The sequence below is a fragment of the Pseudophryne corroboree genome, chromosome 11 (assembly GCF_028390025.1).
Source record: "Pseudophryne corroboree isolate aPseCor3 chromosome 11, aPseCor3.hap2, whole genome shotgun sequence".
Classification (NCBI taxonomy): Eukaryota; Metazoa; Chordata; class Amphibia; order Anura; family Myobatrachidae; genus Pseudophryne; species Pseudophryne corroboree.
In genome coordinates this window covers 212,784,403-212,810,438 of record NC_086454.1, presented here as the reverse complement: position 1 = coordinate 212,810,438, position 26,036 = coordinate 212,784,403, and the positions used below count along the sequence as shown (strand labels likewise).

The 26,036-nt window shown below is 42.9% G+C and overlaps 24 non-coding genes and 1 pseudogene across 24 annotated transcripts; 2 read left to right on the top strand and 23 right to left on the bottom strand.

The window, feature by feature from the left end:
- Positions 1-3,037: 3,037 nt before the first annotated feature.
- LOC134970880 (U1 spliceosomal RNA) lies at positions 3,038-3,200 on the bottom strand. The gene has a single exon (XR_010190110.1). It is a non-coding gene; the product is annotated as a U1 spliceosomal RNA (small nuclear RNA).
- Positions 3,201-3,352: 152 nt separating this feature from the next.
- Positions 3,353-3,516, bottom strand: LOC134970503 (U1 spliceosomal RNA). Its single transcript, XR_010189813.1, has one exon. It is a non-coding gene; the product is annotated as a U1 spliceosomal RNA (small nuclear RNA).
- A 671-nt stretch (positions 3,517-4,187) lies between these two features.
- On the bottom strand, positions 4,188-4,350 carry LOC134970759 (U1 spliceosomal RNA). The gene has a single exon (XR_010190023.1). It is a non-coding gene; the product is annotated as a U1 spliceosomal RNA (small nuclear RNA).
- A 152-nt stretch (positions 4,351-4,502) lies between these two features.
- LOC134970502 (U1 spliceosomal RNA) lies at positions 4,503-4,666 on the bottom strand. Its single transcript, XR_010189812.1, has one exon. It is a non-coding gene; the product is annotated as a U1 spliceosomal RNA (small nuclear RNA).
- Positions 4,667-5,337: 671 nt separating this feature from the next.
- On the bottom strand, positions 5,338-5,500 carry LOC134970847 (U1 spliceosomal RNA). Its single transcript, XR_010190094.1, has one exon. It is a non-coding gene; the product is annotated as a U1 spliceosomal RNA (small nuclear RNA).
- A 152-nt stretch (positions 5,501-5,652) lies between these two features.
- LOC134970668 (U1 spliceosomal RNA) lies at positions 5,653-5,816 on the bottom strand. Its single transcript, XR_010189950.1, has one exon. It is a non-coding gene; the product is annotated as a U1 spliceosomal RNA (small nuclear RNA).
- A 671-nt stretch (positions 5,817-6,487) lies between these two features.
- On the bottom strand, positions 6,488-6,650 carry LOC134970892 (U1 spliceosomal RNA). Its single transcript, XR_010190118.1, has one exon. It is a non-coding gene; the product is annotated as a U1 spliceosomal RNA (small nuclear RNA).
- Positions 6,651-6,802: 152 nt separating this feature from the next.
- On the bottom strand, positions 6,803-6,966 carry LOC134970476 (U1 spliceosomal RNA). The gene has a single exon (XR_010189791.1). It is a non-coding gene; the product is annotated as a U1 spliceosomal RNA (small nuclear RNA).
- Positions 6,967-7,639: 673 nt separating this feature from the next.
- LOC134970879 (U1 spliceosomal RNA) lies at positions 7,640-7,802 on the bottom strand. Its single transcript, XR_010190109.1, has one exon. It is a non-coding gene; the product is annotated as a U1 spliceosomal RNA (small nuclear RNA).
- A 152-nt stretch (positions 7,803-7,954) lies between these two features.
- On the bottom strand, positions 7,955-8,118 carry LOC134970539 (U1 spliceosomal RNA). The gene has a single exon (XR_010189843.1). It is a non-coding gene; the product is annotated as a U1 spliceosomal RNA (small nuclear RNA).
- Positions 8,119-8,816: 698 nt separating this feature from the next.
- LOC134971004 (U1 spliceosomal RNA) lies at positions 8,817-8,952 on the bottom strand (annotated as a pseudogene).
- Positions 8,953-9,104: 152 nt separating this feature from the next.
- On the bottom strand, positions 9,105-9,268 carry LOC134970727 (U1 spliceosomal RNA). The gene has a single exon (XR_010189997.1). It is a non-coding gene; the product is annotated as a U1 spliceosomal RNA (small nuclear RNA).
- Positions 9,269-9,939: 671 nt separating this feature from the next.
- LOC134970801 (U1 spliceosomal RNA) lies at positions 9,940-10,102 on the bottom strand. Its single transcript, XR_010190057.1, has one exon. It is a non-coding gene; the product is annotated as a U1 spliceosomal RNA (small nuclear RNA).
- A 152-nt stretch (positions 10,103-10,254) lies between these two features.
- Positions 10,255-10,418, bottom strand: LOC134970695 (U1 spliceosomal RNA). The gene has a single exon (XR_010189971.1). It is a non-coding gene; the product is annotated as a U1 spliceosomal RNA (small nuclear RNA).
- Positions 10,419-11,089: 671 nt separating this feature from the next.
- On the bottom strand, positions 11,090-11,252 carry LOC134970799 (U1 spliceosomal RNA). Its single transcript, XR_010190056.1, has one exon. It is a non-coding gene; the product is annotated as a U1 spliceosomal RNA (small nuclear RNA).
- A 152-nt stretch (positions 11,253-11,404) lies between these two features.
- LOC134970736 (U1 spliceosomal RNA) lies at positions 11,405-11,568 on the bottom strand. The gene has a single exon (XR_010190004.1). It is a non-coding gene; the product is annotated as a U1 spliceosomal RNA (small nuclear RNA).
- Positions 11,569-12,239: 671 nt separating this feature from the next.
- LOC134970782 (U1 spliceosomal RNA) lies at positions 12,240-12,402 on the bottom strand. Its single transcript, XR_010190042.1, has one exon. It is a non-coding gene; the product is annotated as a U1 spliceosomal RNA (small nuclear RNA).
- A 152-nt stretch (positions 12,403-12,554) lies between these two features.
- LOC134970500 (U1 spliceosomal RNA) lies at positions 12,555-12,718 on the bottom strand. Its single transcript, XR_010189811.1, has one exon. It is a non-coding gene; the product is annotated as a U1 spliceosomal RNA (small nuclear RNA).
- A 671-nt stretch (positions 12,719-13,389) lies between these two features.
- LOC134970979 (U1 spliceosomal RNA) lies at positions 13,390-13,552 on the bottom strand. Its single transcript, XR_010190163.1, has one exon. It is a non-coding gene; the product is annotated as a U1 spliceosomal RNA (small nuclear RNA).
- Positions 13,553-13,704: 152 nt separating this feature from the next.
- On the bottom strand, positions 13,705-13,868 carry LOC134970599 (U1 spliceosomal RNA). The gene has a single exon (XR_010189892.1). It is a non-coding gene; the product is annotated as a U1 spliceosomal RNA (small nuclear RNA).
- A 646-nt stretch (positions 13,869-14,514) lies between these two features.
- Positions 14,515-14,677, bottom strand: LOC134970873 (U1 spliceosomal RNA). The gene has a single exon (XR_010190105.1). It is a non-coding gene; the product is annotated as a U1 spliceosomal RNA (small nuclear RNA).
- Positions 14,678-14,829: 152 nt separating this feature from the next.
- Positions 14,830-14,993, bottom strand: LOC134970499 (U1 spliceosomal RNA). Its single transcript, XR_010189810.1, has one exon. It is a non-coding gene; the product is annotated as a U1 spliceosomal RNA (small nuclear RNA).
- A 671-nt stretch (positions 14,994-15,664) lies between these two features.
- On the bottom strand, positions 15,665-15,827 carry LOC134970787 (U1 spliceosomal RNA). The gene has a single exon (XR_010190047.1). It is a non-coding gene; the product is annotated as a U1 spliceosomal RNA (small nuclear RNA).
- A 3,985-nt stretch (positions 15,828-19,812) lies between these two features.
- On the top strand, positions 19,813-19,886 carry TRNAN-AUU (transfer RNA asparagine (anticodon AUU)). The gene has a single exon. It is a non-coding gene; the product is annotated as a tRNA-Asn (tRNA).
- A 3,436-nt stretch (positions 19,887-23,322) lies between these two features.
- Positions 23,323-23,396, top strand: TRNAN-AUU (transfer RNA asparagine (anticodon AUU)). The gene has a single exon. It is a non-coding gene; the product is annotated as a tRNA-Asn (tRNA).
- Positions 23,397-26,036: the final 2,640 nt, after the last annotated feature.

Sequence of the window (26,036 nt, the reverse complement as noted above, 5' to 3'; positions counted from 1 at the left end):
CTTTTCAGAGAACAAATTTGTTAGCATAAAAATAAAGCCAGAAAATGAAGAGCTGTTTAATCACTCAATTGGATTTTTCTGCCAGCATATTTCTTTTTCTCTGCAACCCACTGCTAAATTGTGCTTCCTAGCTGTTTTTATAAAATCACTGAATCAAATCTAACTCTGATTACATCAGAGAAGGCCAGGTACCCTACACCATAACAGGGGGTTTGAAATTTTGACTTGTCTACTTAAAGATCACCAAAATCTGATCACAAGGTCAATTACATCCCTGGGTGGGATTGAACCACCTACCTTTTGGTTAATAGCCGAACACACTAACCGATTGCGCCACAGAGACACTTTGCAAAAAGTTCATACTGACAAAGGCTAATAAGCATTCATCTAGAACGTTTCCTAGAAAAACTTTAAAAAGTCAATAATCTGGAGAGTTTTTGTAAGATGTTTCTTCCATCAACCAACGAAGAAACACATTGGTACTTTCCCATGATGAGTGAGTGCTTCAGGATCTCTTGCACTTACATGTGCAGCAGAGTACTGCAATGGAAGCATGCTGGGCCGATAACCCAGAGGTAGGCAGATTGAAACTATCCTCTGCTATATGCATTTTTTTTAATTAAAGTAATTCAAAATTGGGATTGATATTTTAGCTCTTTTATTTTTACTTAAAGTACAATAACTTTTACCATTTTAATTTGTTTAATAGTATATTGACAGTATTGTTTTCTTTCAAAAATCCACTTAATTTTCTTTACCCTATTATTAAAATGGTAATTGACAAAAACAAACTACATTGTCACCAGAAGAGCAATACAAAATGTACAAGTGATATATTAAAATCATCTTTCCAGCTTGAATTTCAATGATGCATTGGGGCAACGATTTTGTGAGAAACATCTTCACCCTTAAATAATGATTTTCTTAATTCCTTACCTGTGTGCTAATTAGATATCACCTTGTTTTCACATTAAACAGACTTCCACATGAGAAAGCAGCAAGGATGCAGTGGCGTTAATGTTTCCTGGTGTCAACCTGTATTATTTCAGTAGATATTGAAATGACGATGCATCTTGCTGCCTTTCCAATGAAGCAAGTTTAATTTAGTAATAGGTGAAAAACCATCCCTACAAAGGTGTTAAACAGAGACTTGGCTTTGTGGACACTTTTCAGAGAACAAATTTGTTAGCATAAAAATAAAGCCAGAAAATGAAGAGCTGTTTAATCACTCAATTGGATTTTTTTGCCAGCATATTTCTTTTTCTCTGCAACCCACTGCTAAATTGTGCTTCCTATCTGTTTTTATAAAATCACTGAATCAAATCTAACTCTGATTACATCAGAGAAGGCCAGGTACCCACACCATAACAGGGGGTTTGAAATTTTGACTTGTCTACTTAAATATCACCAAAATCTGATCACAAGGTCAATTACATCCCTGGGTGGGATTGAACCACCTACCTTTTGGTTAATAGCCGAACACACTAACCGATTGCGCCACAGAGACACTTTGCAAAAAGTTCATACTGACAAAGGCTAATAAGCATTCATCTAGAACGTTTCCTAGAAAAACTTTAAAAAGTCAATAATCTGGAGAGTTTTTGTAAGATGTTTCTTCCATCAACCAACGAAGAAACACATTGGTACTTTCCCATGATGAGTGAGTGCTTCAGGATCTCTTGCACTTACATGTGCAGCAGAGTACTGCAATGGAAGCATGCTGGGCCGATAACCAAGAGGTAGGCAGATTGAAACTATCCTCTGCTATATGCATTTTTTTTTAATTAAAGTAATCCAAAATTGGGATTGATATTTTAGCTCTTTTATTTTTACTTAAAGTACAATAACTTTTACCATTTTAATTTGTTTAATAGTATATTGACAGTATTGTTTTCTTTCAAAAATCCACTTAATTTTCTTTACCCTATTATTAAAATGGTAATTGACAAAAACAAACTACATTGTCACCAGAAGAGCAATACAAAATGTACAAGTGATATATTAAAATCATCTTTCCAGCTTGAATTTCAATGATGCATTGGGGCAACGATTTTGTGAGAAACATCTTCACCCTTAAATAATGATTTTCTTAATTCCTTACCTGTGTGCTAATTAGATATCACCTTGTTTTCACATTAAACAGACTTCCACATGAGAAAGCAGCAAGGATGCAGTGGCGTTAATGTTTCCTGGTGTCAACCTGTATTATTTCAGTAGATATTGAAATGACGATGCATCTTGCTGCCTTTCCAATGAAGCAAGTTTAATTTAGTAATAGGTGAAAAACCATCCCTACAAAGGTGTTAATCAGATACTTGGCTTTGTGGACACTTTTCAGAGAACAAATTTGTTAGCATAAAAATAAAGCCAGAAAATGAAGAGCTGTTTAATCACTCAATTGGAATTTTTTGCCAGCATATTTCTTTTTCTCTGCAACCCACTGCTAAATTGTGCTTCCTAGCTGTTTTTTTTATAAAATCAAATCTAACTCTGATTACATCAGAGAAGGCCAGGTACCCTACACCACAAGAGGGGGTTTGAAATTTTGACTTGTCTACTTAAAGATCACCAAAATCTGATAACAAGGTAAATTACGTCCCTGGGTGGGATTGAACCACCAACCTTTTGGATAATAACCGAACACACTAACTGATTGCGCCACAGTGACACTTTGCAAACGTACATTCTGACAAACGCTAATAAGCATTCATCTAGAACGTTTCCTAGAAAAACTTTAAAAAGTCAATAATCTGGAGAGTTTTTGTAAGATGTTTCTTCCATCAATCAACGAAGAACATTCAAGCTGATTTCTTGCAGCAGCTGGGCACTGTAACAGCTCCAGAGCTGCTCTGTAAGGCAACTAAAAGGGTGTGGGCCCTGCAGCACTACCTGTAGTTCGCATTGTGCGTTGGAAGGCACAAAGTAAGCAGACGGGAGAAGTCAGGATAGTGCGCAAGGGCATAGAAGGGAGCGGCTCAAGAAAAGAGAAGTGGAAACAGACAGCAAACTAGGCTGGAGAAAGACCTGAGACAAAGAGATCTGAATTATACGAGAGCCGACCAGGGGAAACACAAATTATGCAGTCGAGTTTCCCACATTTGGGGAAATCGCTGGAGCAGCACACACAGAGTGCAATGGGTGAGCCTTGCCCTGGGAGAAGCACCTTCATGATCATAGTATCTCACCTGGCAGGTAAGTAGGAGTTGGGCAAGAGCTGAGGAGGGTCGCTGCTCGGGCAACCCCCTGTCAAGTGAAGGAGATCCAACTGAGGCAGCACAAGAGAACTCTTGAAAGAAGAACAAGGCTAGAGGAAGATCTGAGACACAGAAATCTGGCTTTTACCAGAGCTGACCAGAGGAAAGCACAAACACAGTCCCCCACTACCACAAATAATGCAGTCGAGTTTCCCACATTTGGGGAAATCACAGGGGTCAGCATACCCAGAATGCAATGAATGAACCTCACCCTGGGAGAACAATCTTCATGACCATGGTATCTCCTATGCAAAATAAGTATGATTTGGGATAGGGCTGGGGAGGGCCGCTGCTCAGGCACATCTCTGTCAAGTAAAGGAGATTCAACTGAGGCAGCACAAGGGAACTCTCATCTGGGGACAACAACTGCAGGTAGAACACATATTTTCAGATGAACATGGGAGGGCAGAAGGCTGCCTAATACTGAAGCACCCCCAAACAACAAACCAAATGCAACAACTAGTACAAGCATTCCTGGGGGAAGGCCTGCAGCAGATGGATTTGCATATGGTGATGTCATCCAAGCAGTGGGTCAAAGTTGGCTTCAACCCTCGTCTGCATATGAAAAGAAAAAAGGGATGTGCAGGGCATGGCATCCTTTTGTGGCGCTTGGATGACCCTTAATTCGCATTAAACATCTCCACCCTCCTTCGGTGTGGGGCTCATGTTGGCTATGCCCCAGCCCCTGAAGCATTCAAGATGATTTCTTGCAGCAGCTGGGCACTGTAACAGCTCCAGAGCTGTTCTGTAAAGCATGTAAAAGGGTGTGGGCCCTGCAGCACTACCTGTAGTATGCATTGTGCGTTGGAAGGCACAAAGTAAGCAGACGGGAGAGGTCAGGATAGTGCGCAAGGGCATAGAAGGGAGCGGCTCAAGAAAAGAGAAAAGGAAACAGACAGCAAACTAGGCTGGAGAAAGACCTGAGACAAGGAGATCTGAATTATACGAGAGCCGACCAGAGGAAACACAAATTATGCAGTCAAGTTTCCCACATTTGGGGAAATCGCAGGAGCAGCACACCCAGAGTGCAATGGGTGAGCCTTTCCCTGGGAGAAGCACCTTCCTGATCATAATATCTCACCTGGCAGGTAAGTAGGAGTTGGGCTAGAGCTAGGGAGGGTCGCTGCTCGTGCACCCCCCTGTCAAGTGAAGGAGATCCAACTGAGGCAGCACAAGGGAACTCTCGAAAGAAGAACAAGGCTAGAGGAAGATCTGAGACAAAGAAATCTGACTTTTACCAGAGCTGAGCAGAGGAAAGCACAAACACAGTCCCCCACTACCACAAATAATGCAGTCGAGTTTCCCACATTTGGGGAAATCACAGGGGTCAGCATACCCAGAATGCAATGAATGAACCTCACCCTGGGAGAACAATCTTCATGACCATGGTATCTCCTATGCAAAATAAGTATGATTTGGGATAGGGCTGGGGAGGGCCGCTGCTCAGGCACATCTCTGTCAAGTAAAGGAGATTCAACTGAGGCAGCACAAGGGAACTCTCATCTGGGGACAACAACTGCAGGGAGAACACATATTTTCAGATGAACATGGGAGGGCAGAAGGCTGCCTAATACTGAAGCACCCCCAAACAACAAACCAAATGCAACAACTAGTGCAAGCATTCCTGGGGGAAGGCCTGCAGCAGATTGATTTGCATATGGTAATGCCATCCAAGCAGTGGGTCAAAGTTGGCTTCAACCCTCGTCTGCATATGAAAAGAGAAAAGGGGCGTGCAGGGCATGGTGGCCTTTTGCGGCGCTTGGGTGACCCTTAGTTCGCATTAAACACCCCCACCCTCCTTCGGTGTGGGGCTCATGTTGGCAATGCCCCAGCCCCTGAAGCATTCAAGCTGATTTCTTGCAGCAGCTGGGCACTGTAACAGCTCCAGAGCTGCTCTGTGAGGCAAGTAAAAGGGTGTGGGCCCTGCAGCACTACCTGTAGTTTGCATTGTGTGTTGGAAGGCACAAAGTAAGCAGACGGGAGAAGTCAGGATAGTGCGCAAGGGCATAGAAGGGAGCGGCTCAAGAAAAGAGAAGTGGAAACAGACAGCAAACTAGGCTGGAGAGAGACCTGAGACAAAGAGATCTGAATTATACGAGAGCCGACCAGAGGAAACACAAATTATGCAGTCAAGTTTCCCACATTTGGGGAAATCACAGGGGCAGCACACCCAGAGTGCAATGGGTGAGCCTTGCCCTGGGAGAAGCACCTACATGATCATAGTATCTCACCTGGCAGGTAAGTAGGAGTTGGGCTAGAGCTGCGAAGGGTCGCTGCTCGGGTACCCCCCTGTCAAGTGAAGGAGATCCAACTGAGGCAGCATAAGGGAACTCTCGAAAGAGGAACAAGGCTAGAGGAAGATCTGAGACAAAGAAATCTGATTTTTACCAGAGTTGACCAGAAGAAAGCACAAACACAGTCCCACACTACCACAAATAATGCAGTTGAGTTTCCCACATTTGGGGAAATCACAGGGGTCAGCATACCCAGAATGCAATGAATGAACCTCACCCTGGGAGAACAATCTTCATGACCATGGTATCTCCTATGCAAAATAAGTATGATTTGGGATAGGGCTGGGGAGGGCCGCTGCTCAGGCACATCTCTGTCAAGTAAAGGAGATTCAACTGAGGCAGCACAAGGGAACTCTCATCTGGGGACAACAACTGCAGGGAGAACACATATTTTCAGATGAACATGGGAGGGCAGAAGGCTGCCTAATACTGAAGCACCCCCAAACAACAAACCAAATGCAACAACTAGTGCAAGCATTCCTGGGGGAAGGCCTGCAGCAGATGGATTTGCATATGGTGATGTCATCCAAGCAGTGGGTCAAAGTTGGCTTCAACCCTCGTCTGCATATGAAAAGAAAAAAGGGATGTGCAGGGCATGGCGTCCTTTTGTGGCGCTTGGATGACCCCTAATTCGCATTAAACATCTCCACCCTCCTTCGGTGTGGGGCTCATGGTTGCTATGCCCCAGCCCCTGAAGCATTCAAGATGATTTCTTGCAGCAGCTGGGCACTGTAGCAGCTCCAGAGCTGCTCTGTAAAGCATGTAAAAGGGTGTGGGCCCTGTAGCACTACCTGTAGTATGCATTGTGCGTTGGAAGGCACAAAGTAAGCAGACGGGAGAGGTCAGGATAGTGCGCAAGGGCATAGAAGGGAGCGGCTCAAGAAAAGAGAAGTGGAAACAGACAGCAAACTAGGCTGGAGAAAGACCTGAGACAAAGAGATCTGAATTATATGAGAGCCGACCAGAGGAAACACAAATTATGCAGTCAAGTGTCCCACATTTGGGGAAATCGCAGGAGCAGCACACCCAGAGTGCAATGGGTGAGCCTTGCCCTGGGAGAAGCACCTTCCTGATCATAGTATCTCACCTGGCAGGTAAATAGGAGTTGGGCTAGAGCTGGGGAGGGTCGCTGCTCGTGCACCCCCCTGTCAAGTGAAGGAGATCCAACTGAGGCAGCACAAGGGAACTCTCGAAAGAAGAACAAGGCTAGAGGAAGATCTGAGACAAAGAAATCTGACTTTTACCAGAGCTGACCAGAGGAAAGCACAAACACAGTCCCCCACTACCACAAATAATGCAGTTGAGTTTCCCACATTTGGGGAAATCACAGGGGTCAGCATACCCAGAATGCAATGAATGAACCTCACCCTGGGAGAACAATCTTCATGACCATGGTATCTCCTATGCAAAATAAGTATGATTTGGGATAGGGCTGGGGAGGGCCGCTGCTCAGGCACATCTCTGTCAAGTAAAGGAGATTCAACTGAGGCAGCACAAGGGAACACTCATCTGGGGACAACAACTGCAGGGAGAACACATATTTTCAGATGAACATGGGAGGGCAGAAGGCTGCCTAATACTGAAGCACCCCCAAACAACAAACCAAATGCAACAACTAGTGCAAGCAATCCTGGGGGAAGGCCTGCAGCAGATTGATTTGCATATGGTAATGCCATCCAAGCAGTGGGTCAAAGTTGGCTTCAACCCTCGTCTGCATATCAAAAAAGAGAAAAGGGGCGTGCAGGGCATGGCGGCCTTTTGCGGCGCTTGGATGACCCCTAGTTTGCATTAAACACCTCCACCCTCCTTCGGTGTGGGGCTCATGTTGGCTATGCCCCAGCCCCTGAAGCATTCAAGCTGATTTCTTGCAGCAGCTGGGCACTGTAACAGCTCAAGAGCTGCTCTGTAAGGCAAGTAAAAGGGTGTGGGCCCTGCAGCACTACCTGTAGTTTGCATTGTGCATTGGAAGGCACAAAGTAAGCAGACGGGAGAAGTCAGGATAGTGCGCAAGGGCATAGAAGGGAGCGGCTCAAGAAAAGAGAAGTGGAAACAGACAACAAACTAGGCTGGAGAGAGACCTGAGACAAAGAGATCTGAATTATACGAGAGCCGACCAGGGGAAACACAAATTATGCAGTCAAGTGTCCCACATTTGGGGAAATTGCAGGAGCAGCACACCCAGAGTGCAATGGGTGAGCCTTGCCCTGGGAGTAGCACCTTCATGATCATAGTATCTCACCTGGCAGGTAAGTAGGAGTTGGGCTAGAGCTGGGGAGGGTCGCTGCTCGGGCACCCCCCTGTCAAGTGAAGGAGATCCAACTGAGGCAGCACAAGGGAACTCTTGAAAGAGGAACAAGGCTAGAGGAAGATCTGAGACAAAGAAATCTGACTTTTACCAGAGCTGACCAGAGGAAAGCACAAACACAGTCCCCCTCTACCACAAATAATGCAGTCGAGTTTCCCACATTTGGGGAAATCACAGGGGTCAGCATACCCAGAATGCAATGAATGAACCTCACCCTGGGAGAACAATCTTCATGACCATGGTATCTCCTATGCAAAATAAGTATGATTTGGGATAGGGCTGGGGAGGGCCGCTGCTCAGGCACATCTCTGTCAAGTAAAGGAGATTCAACTGAGGCAGCACAAGGGAACTCTCATCTGGGGACAACAACTGCAGGGAGAACACATATTTTCAGATGAACATGGGAGGGCAGAAGGCTGCCTAATACTGAAGCACCCCCAAACAACAAACCAAATGCAACAACTAGTACAAGCATTCCTGGGGGAAGGCCTGCAGCAGATGGATTTGTATAGGGTGATGTCATCCAAGCAGTGGGTCAAAGTTGGCTTCAACCCTCATCTGCATATGAAAAGAGAAAAGGGGCGTGCAGGGCATGGCGGCCTTTTGCGGCGCTTGGATGACCCCTAGTTCGCATTAAACACTTCCACCCTCATTCGGTGTGGGGCTCATGTTGGCTATGCCCCAGCCCCTGAAGCATTCAAGCTGATTTCTTGCAGCAGCTGGGCACTGTAACAGCTCCAGAGCTGCTCTGTAAGGCAAGTAAAAGGGTGTGGGCCCTGCAGTACTACCTGTAGTTCGCATTGTGCGTTGGAAGGCACAAAGTAAGCAGACGGGAGAAGTCAGGATAGTGCGCAAGGGCATAGAAGGGAGCGGCTCAAGAAAAGAGAAGTGGAAACAGACAGCAAACTAGGCTGGAGAGAGACCTGAGACAAACAGATCTGAATTATATGAGAGCCGACCAAGGGAAACACAAATTATGCAGTCAAGTTTCCCACATTTGGGGAAATCAAAGGGGCAGCACACCCAGAGTGCAATAGGTGAGCCTTGCCCTGGGAGAAGCACCTACATGATCATAGTATCTCACCTGGCAGGTAAGTAGGAGTTGGGCTAGAGCTGGGGAGGGTCGCTGCTTGGGCACCCCCCTGTCAAGTGAAGGAGATCCAACTGAGGCAGCACAAGGGAACTCTCGAAAGAAGAACAAGGCTAGAGGAAGATCTGAGACAAAGAAATCTGACTTTTACCAGAGCTGACCAGAGGAAAGCACAAACACAGTCCCCCACTACCACAAATAATGCAGTCGAGTTTCCCACATTTGGGGAAATCACAGGGGTCATCATACCCAGAATGCAATGAATGAACCTCACCCTGGGAGAACAATCTTCATGACCATGAAATCTCCTATGCAAAATAAGTATGATTTGGGATAGGGCTGGGGAGGGCCGCTGCTCAGGCACATCTCTGTCAAGTAAAGGCGATTCAACTGAGGCAGCACAAGGGAACTCTCATCTGGGGACAACAACTGCAGGGAGAACACATATTTTCAGATGAACATGGGAGGGCAGAAGGCTGCCTAATACTGAAGCACCCCCAAACAACAAACCAAATGCAACAACTAGTGCAAGCATTCCTGGGGGAAGGCCTGCAGCAGATGGATTTGCATATGGTGATGTCATCCAAGCAGTGGGTCAAAGTTGGCTTCAACCCTCGTCTGCATATGAAAAGAAAAAAGGGATGTGCAGGGCATGGCGGCCTTTTGCGGCGCTTGCATGACCCCTAATTCGCATTAAACACCTCCACCCTCCTTTGGTGTGGGGCTCATGTTGGCTATGCCCCAGCACCTGAAGCATTCAAGCTGATTTCTTGCAGCAGCTGGGCACTGTAACAGCTCCAGAGCTGCTCTGTAAGGCAACTAAAAGGGTGTGGGCCCTGCAGCACTACCTGTAGTTCGTATTGTGCGTTGGAAGGCACAAAGTAAGCAGACGGGAGAAGTCAGGATAGTGCGCAAGGGCATAGAAGGGAGCGGTTCAAGAAAAGAGAAGTGGAAACAGACAGCAAACTAGGCTGGAGAGAGACCTGAGACAAAGAGATCTGAATTATACGAGAGCCGACCAGAGGAAACACAAATTATGCAGTCAAGTGTCCCACATTTGGGGAAATCGCAGGAGCAGCACACCCAGAGTGCAATGGGTGAGCCTTGCCCTGGGAGAAGCACCTTCCTGATCATAGTATCTCACCTGGCAGGTAAGTAGGAGTTGAGCTAGAGCTGGGGAGGGTCGCTGCTCGGGCACCCCCCTGTCAAGTGAAGGAGATCCAACTGAGGCAGCACAAGGGAACTCTCGAAAGAAGAACAAGGCTAGAGGAAGATCTGAGACAAAGAAATCTGACTTTTGCCAGAGCTGACCAGAGGAAAGCACAAACACAGTCCCCCTCTACCACAAATAATGCAGTCGAGTTTCCCACATTTGGGGAAATCACAGGGGTCATCATACCCAGAATGCAATGAATGAACCTCACCCTGGGAGAACAATCTTCATGACCATGATATCTCCTATGCAAAATAAGTATGATTTGGGATAGGGCTGGGGAGGGCCGCTGCTCAGGCACATCTCTGTCAAGTAAAGGCGATTCAACTGAGGCAGCACAAGGGAACTCTCATCTGGGGACAACAACTGCAGGGAGAACACATATTTTCAGATGAACATGGGAGGGCAGAAGGCTGCCTAATACTGAAGCACCCCCAAACAACAAACCAAATGCAACAACTAGTACAAGCATTCCTGGGGGAAGGCCTGCAGCAGATGGATTTGCATATGGTGATGTCATCCAAGCAGTGGGTCAAAGTTGGCTTCAACCCTCGTCTGCATATGAAAAGAAAAAAGGGATGTGCAGGGCATGGCGGCCTTTTGCGGCGCTTGCATGACCCCTAATTCGCATTAAACACCTCCACCCTCCTTCGGTGTGGGGCTCATGTTGGCTATGCCCCAGTACCTGAAGCATTCAAGCTGATTTCTTGCAGCAGCTGGGCACTGTAACAGCTCCAGAGCTGCTCTGTAAGGCATCTAAAAGGGTGTGGGCCCTGCAGCACTACCTGTAGTTCGCATTGTGCGTTGGAAGGCACAAAGTAAGCAGACGGGAGAAGTCAGGATAGTGCGCAAGGGCATAGAAGGGAGCGGTTCAAGAAAAGAGAAGTGGAAACAGACAGCAAACTAGGCTGGAGAGAGACCTGAGACAAAGAGATCTGAATTATACGAGAGCCGACCAGAGGAAACACAAATTATGCAGTCAAGTGTCCCACATTTGGGGAAATCGCAGGAGCAGCACACCCAGAGTGCAATGGGTGAGCCTTGCCCTGGGAGAAGCACCTTCCTGATCATAGTATCTCACCTGGCAGGTAAGTAGGAGTTGAGCTAGAGCTGGGGAGGGTCGCTGCTCGGGCACCCCCCTGTCAAGTGAAGGAGATCCAACTGAGGCAGCACAAGGGAACTCTCGAAAGAAGAACAAGGCTAGAGGAAGATCTGAGACAAAGAAATCTGACTTTTACCAGAGCTGACCAGAGGAAAGCACAAACACAGTCCACCTCTACCACAAATAATGCAGTCGAGTTTCCCACATTTGGGGAAATCACAGGGGTCATCATACCCAGAATGCAATGAATGAACCTCACCCTGGGAGAACAATCTTCATGACCATGATATCTCCTATGCAAAATAAGTATGATTTGGGATAGGGCTGGGGAGGGCCGCTGCTCAGGCACATCTCTGTCAAGTAAAGGCGATTCAACTGAGGCAGCACAAGGGAACTCTCATCTGGGGACAACAACTGCAGGGAGAACACATATTTTCAGATGAACATGGGAGGGCAGAAGGCTGCCTAATACTGAAGCACCCCCAAACAACAAACCAAATGCAACAACTAGTACAAGCATTCCTGGGGGAAGGCCTGCAGCAGATGGATTTGCATATGGTGATGTCATCCAAGCAGTGGGTCAAAGTTGGCTTCAACCCTCGTCTGCATATGAAAAGAAAAAAGGGATGTGCAGGGCATGGCGTCCTTTTGTGGCGCTTGGATGACCCTTAATTCGCATTAAACATCTCCACCCTCCTTCGGTGTGGGGCTCATGTTGGCTATGCCCCAGCCCCTGAAGCATTCAAGATGATTTCTTGCAGCAGCTGGGCACTGTAACAGCTCCAGAGCTGTTCTGTAAAGCATGTAAAAGGGTGTGGGCCCTGCAGCACTACCTGTAGTATGCATTGTGCGTTGGAAGGCACAAAGTAAGCAGACGGGAGAGGTCAGGATAGTGCGCAAGGGCATAGAAGGGAGCGGCTCAAGAAAAGAGAAGTGGAAACAGACAGCAAACTAGGCTGGAGAAAGACCTGAGACAAAGAGATCTGAATTATACGAAAGCCGACCAGAGGAAACACAAATTATGCAGTCAAGTTTCCCACATTGGGGGAAATCGCAGGAGCAGCACACCCAGAGTGCAATGGGTGAGCCTTGCCCTGGGAGAAGCACCTACATGATCATAGTATCTCACCTGGCAGGTAAGTAGGAGTTGGGCTAGAGCTGGGGAGGGTCGCTGCTCGGGCACCCCCCTGTCAAGTGAAGGAGATCCAACTGAGGCAGCACAAGGGAACTCTCGAAAGAAGAACAAGGCTAGAGGAAGATCTGAGACAAAGAAATCTGACTTTTACCAGAGCTGAGCAGAGGAAAGCACAAACACAGTCCCCCACTACCACAAATAATGCAGTCGAGTTTCCCACATTTGGGGAAATCACAGGGGTCAGCATACCCAGAATGCAATGAATGAACCTCACCCTGGGAGAACAATCTTCATGACCATGGTATCTCCTATGCAAAATAAGTATGATTTGGGATAGGGCAGGGGAGGGCCGCTGCTCAGGCACATCTCTGTCAAGTAAAGGAGATTCAACTGAGGCAGCACAAGGGAACTCTCATCTGGGGACAACAACTGCAGGGAGAACACATATTTTCAGATGAACATGGGAGGGCAGAAGGCTGCCTAATACTGAAGCACCCCCAAACAACAAACCAAATGCAACAACTAGTGCAAGCATTCCTGGGGGAAGGCCTGCAGCAGATTGATTTGCATATGGTAATGCCATCCAAGCAGTGGGTCAAAGTTGGCTTCAACCCTCGTCTGCATATGAAAAGAGAAAAGGGGCGTGCAGGGCATGGCGGCCTTTTGCGGCGCTTGGGTGACCCTTAGTTCGCATTAAACACCCCCACCCTCCTTCGGTGTGGGGCTCATGTTGGCAATGCCCCAGCCCCTGAAGCATTCAAGCTGATTTCTTGCAGCAGCTGGGTACTGTAACAGCTCCAGAGCTGCTCTGTGAGGCAAGTAAAAGGGTGTGGGCCCTGCAGCACTACCTGTAGTTTGCATTGTGTGTTGGAAGGCACAAAGTAAGCAGACGGGAGAAGTCAGGATAGTGCGCAAGGGCATAGAAGGGAGCGGCTCAAGAAAAGAGAAGTGGAAACAGACAGCAAACTAGGCTGGAGAGAGACCTGAGACAAAGAGATCTGAATTATACGAGAGACGACCAGGGGAAACACAAATTATGCAGTCAAGTTTCCCACATTTGGGGAAATCACAGGGGCAGCACACCCAGAGTGCAATGGGTGAGCCTTGCCCTGGGAGAAGCACCAACATGATCATAGTATCTCACCTGGCAGGTAAGTAGGAGTTGGGCTAGAGCTGGGGAGGGTCGCTGCTCGGGTACCCCCCTGTCAAGTGAAGGAGATCCAACTGAGGCAGCACAAGGGAACTCTCGAAAGAGGAACAAGGCTAGAGGAAGATCTGAGACAAAGAAATCTGATTTTTACCAGAGTTGACCAGAAGAAAGCACAAACACAGTCCCCCACTACCACAAATAATGCAGTCGAGTTTCCCACATTTGGGGAAATCACAGGGGTCAGCATACCCAGAATGCAATGAATGAACCTCACCCTGGGAGAACAATCTTCATGACCATGGTATCTCCTATGCAAAATAAGTATGATTTGGGATAGGGCTGGGGAGGGCCGCTGCTCAGGCACATCTCTGTCAAGTAAAGGAGATTCAACTGAGGCAGCACAAGGGAACTCTCATCTGGGGACAACAACTGCAGGGAGAACACATATTTTCAGATGAACATGGGAGGGCAGAAGGCTGCCTAATACTGAAGCACCCCCAAACAACAAACCAAATGCAACAACTAGTGCAAGCATTCCTGGGGGAAGGCCTGCAGCAGATGGATTTGTATATGGTGATGTCATCCAAGCAGTGGGTCAAAGTTGGCTTCAACCCTCGTCTGCATATGAAAAGAAAAAAGGGATGTGCAGGGCATGGTGTCCTTTTGTGGCGCTTGGATGACCCCTCCTTCGGTGTGGGGCTCATGTTGGCTATGCCCCAGCCCCTGAAGCATTCAAGATGATTTCTTGCAGCAGCTGGGAACTGTAACAGCTCCAGAGTTGCTCTGTAAAGCATGTAAAAGGGTGTGGGCCCTGCAGCACTACCTGTAGTATGCATTGTGCGTTGGAAGGCACAAAGTAAGCAGACGGGAGAGGTCAGGATAGTGCGCAACTGCATAGAAGGGAGCGGCTCAAGAAAAGAGAAGTGGAAACAGACAGCAAACTAGGCTGGAGAAAGACCTGAGACAAAGAGATCTGAATTATATGAGAGCCGACCAGAAGAAACACAAATTATGCAGTCAAGTGTCCCACATTTGGGGAAATCGCAGGAGCAGCACACCCAGAGTGCAATGGGTGAGCCTTACCCTGGGAGAAGCACCTTCCTGATCATAGTATCTCACCTGGCAGGTAAATAGGAGTTGGGCTAGAGCTGGGGAGGGTCGCTGCTCGTGCACCCCCCTGTCAAGTGAAGGAGATCCAACTGAGGCAGCACAAGGGAACTCTCGAAAGAAGAACAAGGTTAGAGGAAGATCTGAGACAAAGAAATCTGACTTTTACCAGAGCTGACCAGAGGAAAGCACAAACACAGTCCCCCACTACCACAAATAATGCAGTCGAGTTTCCCACATTTGGGGAAATCACAGGGGTCAGCATACCCAGAATGCAATGAATGAACCTCACCCTGGGAGAACAATCTTCATGACCATGGTATCTCCTATGCAAAATAAGTATGATTTGAGATAGGGCTGGGGAGGGCCGCTGCTCAGGCACATCTCTGTCAAGTAAAGGAGATTCAACTGAGGCAGCACAAGGGAACTCTCATCTGGGGACAACAACTGCAGGGAGAACACATATTTTCAGATGAACATGGGAGGGCAGAAGGCTGCCTAATACTGAAGCACCCCCAAACAACAAACCAAATGCAACAACTAGTACAAGCATTCCTGGGGGAAGGCCTGCAGCAGATTGATTTGCATATGGTAATGCCATCCAAGCAGTGGGTCAAAGTTGGCTTCAACCCTCGTCTGCATATGAAAAGAGAAAAGGGGCGTGCAGGGCATGGCGGCCTTTTGCGGCGCTTGGATGACCCCTAGTTCGCATTAAACACCTCCACCCTTCTTCGGTGTGGGGCTCATGTTGGCTATGCCCCAGCCCCTGAAGCATTCAAGCTGATTTCTTGCAGCAGCTGGGCACTGTAACAGCCCCAGAGCTGCTCTGTAAGGCAAGTAAAAGGGTGTGGGCCCTGCAGTACTACCTGTAGTTTGCATTGTGCATTGGAAAGCACAAAGTAAGCAGACGGGAGAAGTCAGGATAGTGCGCAAGGGCATAGAAGGGAGCGGCTCAAGAAAAGAGAAGTGGAAACAGACAGCAAACTAGGCTGGAGAGAGACCTGAGACAAAGAGATCTGAATTATACGAGAGCCGACCAGGGGAAACACAAATTATGCAGTCAAGTTTCCCACATTTGGGGAAATCGCAGGAGCAGCACACCCAGAGTGCAATGGGTGAGCCTTGCCCTGGGAGAAGCACCTTCATGATCATAGTATCTCACCTGGCAGGTAAGTAGGAGTTGGGCTAGAGCTGGGGAGGGTTGCTGCTCGGGTACCCCCCTGTCAAGTGAAGGAGATCCAACTGAGGCAGCACAAGGGAACTCTCATCTGGGGACAACAACTGCAGGGAGAACACATATTTTCAGATGAACATGGGAGGGCAGAAGGCTGCCTAATACTGAAGCACCCCCAAACAACAAACCAAATGCAACAACTAGTGCAAGCATTCCTGGGGGAAGGCCTGCAGCAGATGGATTTGCATATGGTGATGTCATCACATCAACCCTCGTCTGCATATGAAAAGAGAAAAGGGGCGTGCAGGGCATGGCGGCCTTATGCGGCGCTTGGATGACCCCTAGTTCGCATTAAACACCTCCACCCTCCTTCGGTGTGGGGCTCATGTTGGCTATGCCCCAGCCGCTTAAGCATTCAAGCTGATTTCTTGCAGCAGCCGGGCACTGTAACAGCTCCAGAGCTGCTCTATAAGGCAAGTAAAAGGGTCTATGTGGCGCAATCAGTTAGTATGTACGGCTATTAACCAAAAGGTTGGTGGTTCAATCCCACCCAGGGACCTAATTGACCTTGTTATCAGATTTTGGTGATCTTTAAGTAGACAAGTCAAATTTCATACCCCCTGTTATGGTGTAGGGTACCTGGCCTTCTCTGATGTAATCAGAGTTAGATTTGATTCAGTGATTTTATAAAAACATGTAGGAAGCACTATTTAGCAGTGGGTTGCAGAGAAAAAGAAATATGCTGGCAAAAAAATCAAATTGCGTGATTAAACAGCTCTTCATTTTCTGGCTTTATTTTTATGCTAACAAATTTGTTCTCTGAAAAGTGTCCACAAAGCCAAGTCTCTGATTAACACCTTTGTAGGGATGGTTTTTCACCTATTACTAAATTAAACTTGCTTCATTGGAAAGGCAGCAAGATGCATCCTCATTTCAATGTCTACTGAAATAATACAGGTTGACACCAGGAAACATTAACGCCACTGCATCCTTGCTGCTTTCTCATGTGGAAGTCTGTTTAATGTGAAAACAAGGTGATATCTAATTAGCACACAGGTAAGAAATTACGAAAATCTTTATTTAAGGGTGAAGATGTTTCTCACAAAATTGTTGCCCCAATGCATCATTGAAATTCAAGCTGGAAAGTTGATTTTAATATATCACTTGTACATTTTGTATTGCTCTTCTGGTGACAATGTAGTTTTTTTTGTCAATTACCATTTTAATAATAGGGTAAAGAAAATTAAGTGGATTTTTGAAAGAAAAGTATACTGTCAATATACTATTAAAACAAATTAAAATGGTAAAAGTTATTGTACTTTAAGTAAAAATAAAAGAGCAAAAATATCAATCCCAGTTTTGATTACTTAAATTAACAAAAAAAATGCATATAGCAAAGGATAGTTTCAATCTGCCTACCTCTGGGTTATGGGTCCAGCATGCTTCCATTGCAGTACTCTGCTGCACATGTAAGTGCAAGAGATCCTGAAGCACTCACTCATCATGGGAAAGTACCAATGTGTTTATTCATTGGTTGATGGAAGAAACATCTTACAAAAACTCTCCAGATTATTGATTTTTTAATGTTTTTCTAGGAAACGTTCTAGATGTATGCTTATTAGCCTTTGTCAGTATGTACTGTTTGCAAAGTGTCTCTGTGGCGCAATCGGTTAGTGTGTTCGGCTATTAACCAAAAGGTTGGTGGTTCAATCCCACCCAGGGACGTAATTGACCTTGTGATCAGATTTTGGTGATATTTAAGTAGACAAGTCAAAATTTCAAACCCCCTCTTATTGTGTAGGGTACCTGGCCTTCTCTGATGTAATCAGAGTTAGATTTGATTCAGTGATTTTATAAAAAAGAGCTAGGAAGCACAATTTAGCAGTGGGTTGCAGAGAAAAAAAAATATGCTGGCAGAAAAATCCAATTGAGTGATTAAACAGCTCCTCATTTTCTGGCTTTATTTTTATGCTAACAAATTTGTTCTCTGAAAAGTGTCCACAAAGCCAAGTCTCTGATTAACACCTTTGTAAGGATGGTTTTTCACCTATTACTAAATTAAACTTGCTTCATTGGAAAGGCAGCAAGATGCATCCTCATTTCAATGTCTACTGAAATAATACAAGTTGACACCAGGAAACATTAACGCCACTGCATCCTTGCTGCTTTCTCATGTGGAAGTCTGTTTAATGTGAAAACAAGGTGATATCTAATTAGCACACAGGTAAGGAATTAAGAAAATCTTTATTTAAGGGTGAAGATGTTTCTCACAAAATTGTTGACCCAATGCATCATTGAAATTCAAGCTGGAAAGATGAATTTAATATATCACTTGTACATTTTGTATTGCTCTTCTGGTGACAATGTAGTTTGTTTTTGTCAATTACCATTTTAATAATAGGGTAAAGAAAATGAAGTGGATTTTTGAAAGAAAACAATACTGTCAATATACTATTAAAACAAATTAAAATGGTAAACGTTATTGTACTTTAAGTAAAAATAAAAGAGACAAAATATCAATCCCAGTTTTGGATTACTTTAATTAACAAAAAAAAATGCATATAGCAGAGGATAGTTTCAATCTGCCTACCTCTGGGTTATGGGCCCAGCATGCTTCCATTGCAGTACTCTGCTGCACATGTAAGTGCAAGAGATCCTGAAGCACTCACTCATCATGGGAAAGTACCAATGTGTTTCTTCGTTGGTTGATGGAAGAAACATCTTACAAAAACTCTCCCGTTTATTGACTTTTTAAAGTTTTGCTAGGAAACGTTTTAGATGAATGCTTATTAGCCTTTGTCAGTATGGACTTTTGCAAAGTGTCTCTGTGGCGCAATCAGTTAGTATGTACGGCTATTAACCAAAAGGTTGGTGGTTCAATCCCACCCAGGGACCTAATTGACCTTGTTATCAGATTTTGGTGATCTTTAAGTAGACAAGTCAAAATTTCAAACCCCCTGTTATGGTGTAGGGTACTTGGCCTTCTCTGATGTAATTAGAGTTAGATTTGATTCAGTGATTTTATAAAAACAGCTAGGAAGCACAATTTAGCAGTGGGTTGCAGAGAAAAAGAAATATGCTGGCAAAAAAATCAAATTGCGTGATTAAACAGCTCTTCATTTTCTGGCTTTATTTTTATGCTAACAAATTTGTTCTCTGAAAAGTGTCCACAAAGCCAAGTCTCTGATTAACACCTTTGTAGGGATGGTTTTTCACCTATTACTAAATTAAACTTGCTTCATTGGAAAGGCAGCAAGATGCATCCTCATTTCAATGTCTACTGAAATAATACAGGTTGACACCAGGAAACATTAACGCCACTGCATCCTTGCTGCTTTCTCATGTGGAAGTCTGTTTAATGTGAAAACAAGGTGATATCTAATTAGCACACAGGTAAGAAATTACGAAAATCTTTATTTAAGGGTGAAGATGTTTCTCACAAAATTGTTGCCCCAATGCATCATGGAAATTCAAGCTGGAAAGATGATTTTAATATATCACTTGTACATTTTGTATTGCTCTTCTGGTGACAATGTAGTTTTTTTTGTCAATTACCATTTTAATAATAGGGTAAAGAAAATTAAGTGGATTTTTGAAAGAAAAGTATACTGTCAATATACTATTAAAACAAATTAAAATGGTAAAAGTTATTGTACTTTAAGTAAAAATAAAAGAGCAAAAATATCAATCCCAGTTTTGATTACTTAAATTAACAAAAAAAATGCATATAGCAAAGGATAGTTTCAATCTGCCTACCTCTGGGTTATGGGTCCAGCATGCTTCCATTGCAGTACTCTGCTGCACATGTAAGTGCAAGAGATCCTGAAGCACTCACTCATCATGGGAAAGTACCAATGTGTTTATTCGTTGGTTGATGGAAGAAACATCTTACAAAAACTCTCCAGATTATTGATTTTTTAATGTTTTTCTAGGAAACGTTCTAGATGTATGCTTATTAGCCTTTGTCAGTATGTACTTTTTGCAAAGTGTCTCTGTGGCGCAATCGGTTAGTGTGTTTGGTTATTAACCAAAAGGTTGGTGGTTCAATCCCACCCAGGGACGTAATTAACCTTGTGATCAGATTTTGGTGATATTTAAGTAGACAAGTCAAAATTTCAAACCTCCTCTTATGGTGTAGGGTACATGGCCTTCTCTGATGTAATCAGAGTTAGATTTGATTCAGTGATTTTATAAAAAACAGCTAGGAAGCACAATTTAGCAGTGGGTTGCAGAGAAAAAAAATATGCTGGCAGAAAAATCCAATCGAGTGATTAAACAGCTCTTCATTTTCTGGCTTTATTTTTATGCTAACAAATTTGTTCTCTGAAAAGTGTCCACAAAGCCAAGTCTCTGATTAACACCTTTGTAAGGATGGTTTTTCACCTATTACTAAATTAAACTTGCTTCATTGGAAAGGCAGCAAGATGCATCCTCATTTCAATGTCTACTGAAATAATACAAGTTGACACCAGGAAACATAAACGCCACTGCATCCTTGCTGCTTTCTCATGTGGAAGTCTGTTTAATGTGAAAACAAGGTGATATCTAATTAGCACACAGGTAAGGAATTAAGAAAATCTTTATTTAAGGGTGAAGATGTTTCTCACAAAATTGTTGACCCAATGCATCATTGAAATTCAAGCTGGAAAGATGATTTTAATATATCACTTGTACATTTTGTATTGCTCTTCTGGTGACAATGTAGTTTGTTTTTGTCAATTACCATTTTAATAATAGGGTAAAGAAAATGAAGTGGATTTTTGAAAGAAAACAATACTGTCAATATACTATTAAAACAAATTAAAATGGTAACAGTTATTGTACTTTAAGTAAAAATAAAAGAGACAAAATATCAATCCCAGTTTTGGATTACTTTAATTAACAAAAAAAAAAATGCATATAGCAGAGGATAGTTTCAATCTGCCTACCTCTGGGTTATGGGCCCAGCATGCTTCCATTGCAGTACTCTGCTGCACATGTAAGTTCAAGAGATCCTGAAGCACTCACTCATCATGGGAAAGTACCAATGTGTTTCTTCGTTGGTTGATGGAAGAAACATCTTACAAAAACTCTCCAGATTATTGACTTTTTAAAGTTTTTCTAGGAAACGTTTTAGATGAATGCTTATTAGCCTTTGTCAGTATGGAATTTTGCAAAGTGTCTCTGTGGCGCAATCAGTTAGTATGTATGGCTATTAACCAAAAGGTTGGTGGTTCAATCCCACCCAGGGACCTAATTGACCTTGTTATCAGATTTTGGTGATCTTTAAGTAGACAAGTCAAAATTTCAAACCCCCTGTTATGGTGTAGGGTACCTGGCCTTCTCTGATGTAATCAGAGTTAGATTTGATTCAGTGATTTTATAAAAACAGCTAGGAAGCACAATTTAGCAGTGGGTTGCAGAGAAAAAAAATATGCTGGCAGAAAAATCCAATTGAGTGATTAAACAGCTCTTTATTTTCTGGCTTTATTTTTATGCTAACAAATTTGTTCTCTGAAAAGTGTCCACAAAGCCAAGTCTCTGATTAACACCTTTGTAAGGATGGTTTTTCACCTATTACTAAATTAAACTTGCTTCATTGGAAAGGCAGCAAGATGCATCCTCATTTCAATGTCTACTGAAATAATACAGGTTGACACCAGGAAACATTAACGCCACTGCATCCTTGCTGCTTTCTCATGTGGAAGTCTGTTTAATGTGAAAACAAGGTGATATCTAATTAGCACACAGGTAAGGAATTAAGAAAATCTTTATTTAAGGGTGAAGATGTTTCTCACAAAATCGTTGCCCCAATGCATCATTGAAATTCAAGCTGGAAAGATGATTTTAATATATCACTTGTACATTTTGTATTGCTCTTCTGGTGACAATGTAGTTTGTTTTTGTCAATTACCATTTTAATAATAGGGTAAAGAAATTTAAGTGGATTTTTGAAAGAAAACAATACTGTCAATATACTATTAAAACAAATTAAAATGGTAAAAGTTATTGTACTTTAAGTAAAAATAAAAGAGCCAAAATATCAATCCCAGTTTTGGATTACTTTAATTAACAAACAAAAAAATGCATATAGCAGAGGATAGTTTCAATCTGCCTACCTCTGGGTTATGGGCCCAGCATGCTTCCATTGCTGTACTCTGCTGCACATGTAAGTGCAAGAGATCCTGAAGCACTCACTCATCATGGGAAAGTACCAATGTGTTTCTTCGTTGGTTGATGGAAGAAACATCTTACAAAAACTCTCCAGATTATTGACTTTTTAAAGTTTTTCTAGGAAACGTTTTAGATGAATGCTTATTAGCCTTTGTCAGTATGAACTTTTGCAAAGTGTCTCTGTGGTGCAATCAGTTAGTATGTATGGCTATTAACCGAAAGGTTGGTGGTTCAATCCCACCCAGGGACCTAATTGACCTTGTTATCAGATTTTGGTGATCTTTAAGTAGACAAGTCAAATTTCATACCCCCTGTTATGGTGTAGGGTACCTGGCCTTCTCTGATGTAATCAGAGTTAGATTTGATTCAGTGATTTTATAAAAACATCTAGGAAGCACAATTTAGCAGTGGGTTGCAGAGAAAAAGAAATATGCTGGCAAAAAAATCAAATTGCGTGATTAAACAGCTCTTCATTTTCTGGCTTTGTTTTTATGCTAACAAATTTGTTCTCTGAAAAGTGTCCACAAAGCCAAGTCTCTGATTAACACCTTTGTAGGGATGGTTTTTCACCTATTACTAAATTAAACTTGCTTCATTGGAAAGGCAGCAAGATGCATCCTCATTTCAATGTCTACTGAAATAATACAGGTTGACACCAGGAAACATTAACGCCACTGCATCCTTGCTGCTTTCTCATGTGGAAGTCTGTTTAATGTGAAAACAAGGTGATATCTAATTAGCACACAGGTAAGGAATTAAGAAAATCTTTATTTAAGGGTGAAGATGTTTCTCACAAAATCGTTGACCCAATGCATCATTGAAATTCAAGCTGGAAAGATGATTTTAATATATCACTTGTACATTTTGTATTGCTCTTCTGGTGACAATGTAGTTTGTTTTTGTCAATTACCATTTTAATAATAGGGTAAAGAAAATGAAGTGGATTTTTGAAAGAAAACAATACTGTCAATATACTATTAAAACAAATTAAAATGGTAAAAGTTATTGTACTTTAAGTAAAAATAAAAGAGACAAAATATCAATCCCAGTTTTGGATTACTTTTATTAACAAAAAAAAAATGCATATAGCAGAGGATAGTTTCAATCTGCCTACCTCTGGGTTATGGGCCCAGCATGCTTCCATTGCAGTACTCTGCTGCACATGTAAGTGCAAGAGATCCTGAAGCACTCACTCATCATGGGAAAGTACCAATGTGTTTCTTCGTTGGTTGATGGAAGAAACATCTTACAAAAACTCTCCAGATTATTGACTTTTTAAAGTTTTTCTAGGAAACGTTTTAGATGAATGCTTATTAGCCTTTGTCAGTATGGACTTTTGCAAAGTGTCTCTGTGGCGCAATCGGTTAGTGTGTTTGGCTATTAACCAAAAGGTTGGTGGTTCAATCCCACCCAGGGACCAAATTGACCTTGTTATCAGATTTTGGTGATCTTTAAGTAGATAAGTCAAATTTCATACCCCCTGTTATGGTGTAGGGTACCTGGCCTTCTCTGATGTAATTAGATTTGATTCAGTGATTTTATAAAAACATCTAGGAAGCACAATTTAGCAGTGGGTTGCAGAGAAAAAGAAATATGCTGGCAAAAAAATCAAATTGCGTGATTAAACAGCTCTTCATTTTCTGGCTTTATTTTTATGCTAACAAATTTGTTCTCTGAAAAGTGTCCACAAAGCCAAGTCTCTGATTAACACCTTTGTAAGGATGGTTTTTCACCTATTACTAAATTAAACTTGCTTCATTGGAAAGGCAGCAAGATGCATCCTCATTTCAATGTCTACTGAAATAATACAGGTTGACACCAGGAAACATTAACGCCACTGCATCCTTGCTGCTTTCTCATGTGGAAGTCTGTTTAATGTGAAAACAAGGTGATATCTAATTAGCACACAGGTAAGGAATTACGAAAATCTTTATTTAAGGGTGAAGATGTTTCTCACAAAATTGTTGCCCCAATGCATCATTGAAATTCAAGCTGGAAAGATGATTTTAATATATCACTTGTACATTTTGTATTGCTCTTCTGGTGACAATGTAGTTTTTTTGTCAATTACCATTTTAATAACAGGGTAAAGAAAATTAAGTGGATTTTTGAAAGAAAACTATACTGTCAATATACTATTAAAACAAATTAAAATGGTAAAAGTTATTGTACTTTAAGTAAAAATAAAAGAGCAAAAATATCAATCCCAGTTTTGATTACTTAAATTAACAAAAAAAATGCATATAGCAAAGGATAGTTTCAATCTGCCTACCTCTGGGTTATGGGTCCAGCATGCTTCCATTGCAGTACTCTGCTGCCCATGTAAGTGCAAGAGATCCTGAAGCACTCACTCATCATGGGAAAGTACCAATGTGTTTATTCGTTGGTTGATGGAAGAAACATCTTACAAAAACTCTCCAGATTATTGATTTTTTTATGTTTTTCTAGGAAACGTTCTAGATGTATGCTTATTAGCCTTTGTCAGTATGTACTTTTTGCAAAGTGTCTCTGTGGCGCAATCGGTTAGTGTGTTTGGCTATTAACCAAAAGGTTGGTGGTTCAATCCCACCCAAGGACGTAATTAACCTTGTGATCAGATTTTGGTGATATTTAAGTAGACAAGTCAAAATGTCAAACCTCCTCTTATGGTGTAGGGTACATGGCCTTCTCTGATGTAATCAGAGTTAGATTTGATTCAGTGATTTTATAAAAAACAGCTAGGAAGCACAATTTAGCAGTGGGTTGCAGAGAAAAAAAATATGCTGGCAGAAAAATCAAATCGAGTGATTAAACAGCTCTTCATTTTCTGGCTTTATTTTTATGCTAACAAATTTGTTCTCTGAAAAGTGTCCACAAAGCCAAGTCTCTGATTAACACCTTTGTAAGGATGGTTTTTCACCTATTACTAAATTAAACTTGCTTCATTGGAAAGGCAGCAAGATGCATCCTCATTTCAATGTCTACTGAAATAATACAGGTTGACACCAGGAAACATTAACGCCACTGCATCCTTGCTGCTTTCTCATGTGGAAGTCTGTTTAATGTGAAAACAAGGTGATATCTAATTAGCACACAGGTAAGGAATTAAGAAAATCTTTATTTAAGGGTGAAGATGTTTCTCACAAAATCGTTGCCCCAATGCATCATTGAAATTCAAGCTGGAAAGATGATTTTAATATATCACTTGTACATTTTGTATTGCTCTTCTGGTGACAATGTAGTTTGTTTTTGTCAATTACCATTTTAATAATAGGGTAAAGAAAATGAAGTGGATTTTTGAAAGAAAACAATACTGTCAATATACTATTAAAACAAATTAAAATGGTAAAAGTTATTGTACTTTAAGTAAAAATAAAAGAGACAAAATATCAATCCCAGTTTTGGATTACTTTAATTAACAAAAAAAAATGCATATAGCAGAGGATAGTTTCAATCTGCCTACCTCTGGGTTATGGGCCCAGCATGCTTCCATTGCAGTACTCTGCTGCACATGTAAGTGCAAGAGATCCTGAAGCACTCACTCATCATGGGAAAGTACCAATGTGTTTCTTCGTTGGTTGATGGAAGAAACATCTTACAAAAACTCTCCAGATTATTGACTTTTTAAAGTTTTTCTAGGAAACGTTTTAGATGAATGCTTATTAGCCTTTGTCAGTATGGACTTTCGCAAAGTGTCTCTGTGGCGCAATCAGTTAGTATGTACGGCTATTAACCAAAAGGTTGGTGGTTCAATCGCACCCAGGGACCTAATTGACCTTGTTATCAGATTTTGGTGATCTTTAAGTAGACAAGTCAAAATTTCAAATCCCCTGTTATGGTGTAGGGTACCTGGCCTTCTCTGATGTAATCAGAGTTAGATTTGATTCAGTGATTTTATAAAAACAGCTAGGAAGCACAATTTAGCAGTGGGTTGCAGAGAAAAAAAATATGCTGGCAGAAAAATCCAATTGAGTGATTAAACAGCTCTTTATTTTCTGGCTTTATTTTTATGCTAACAAATTTGTTCTCTGAAAAGTGTCCACAAAGCCAAGTCTCTGATTAACACCTTTGTAAGGATGG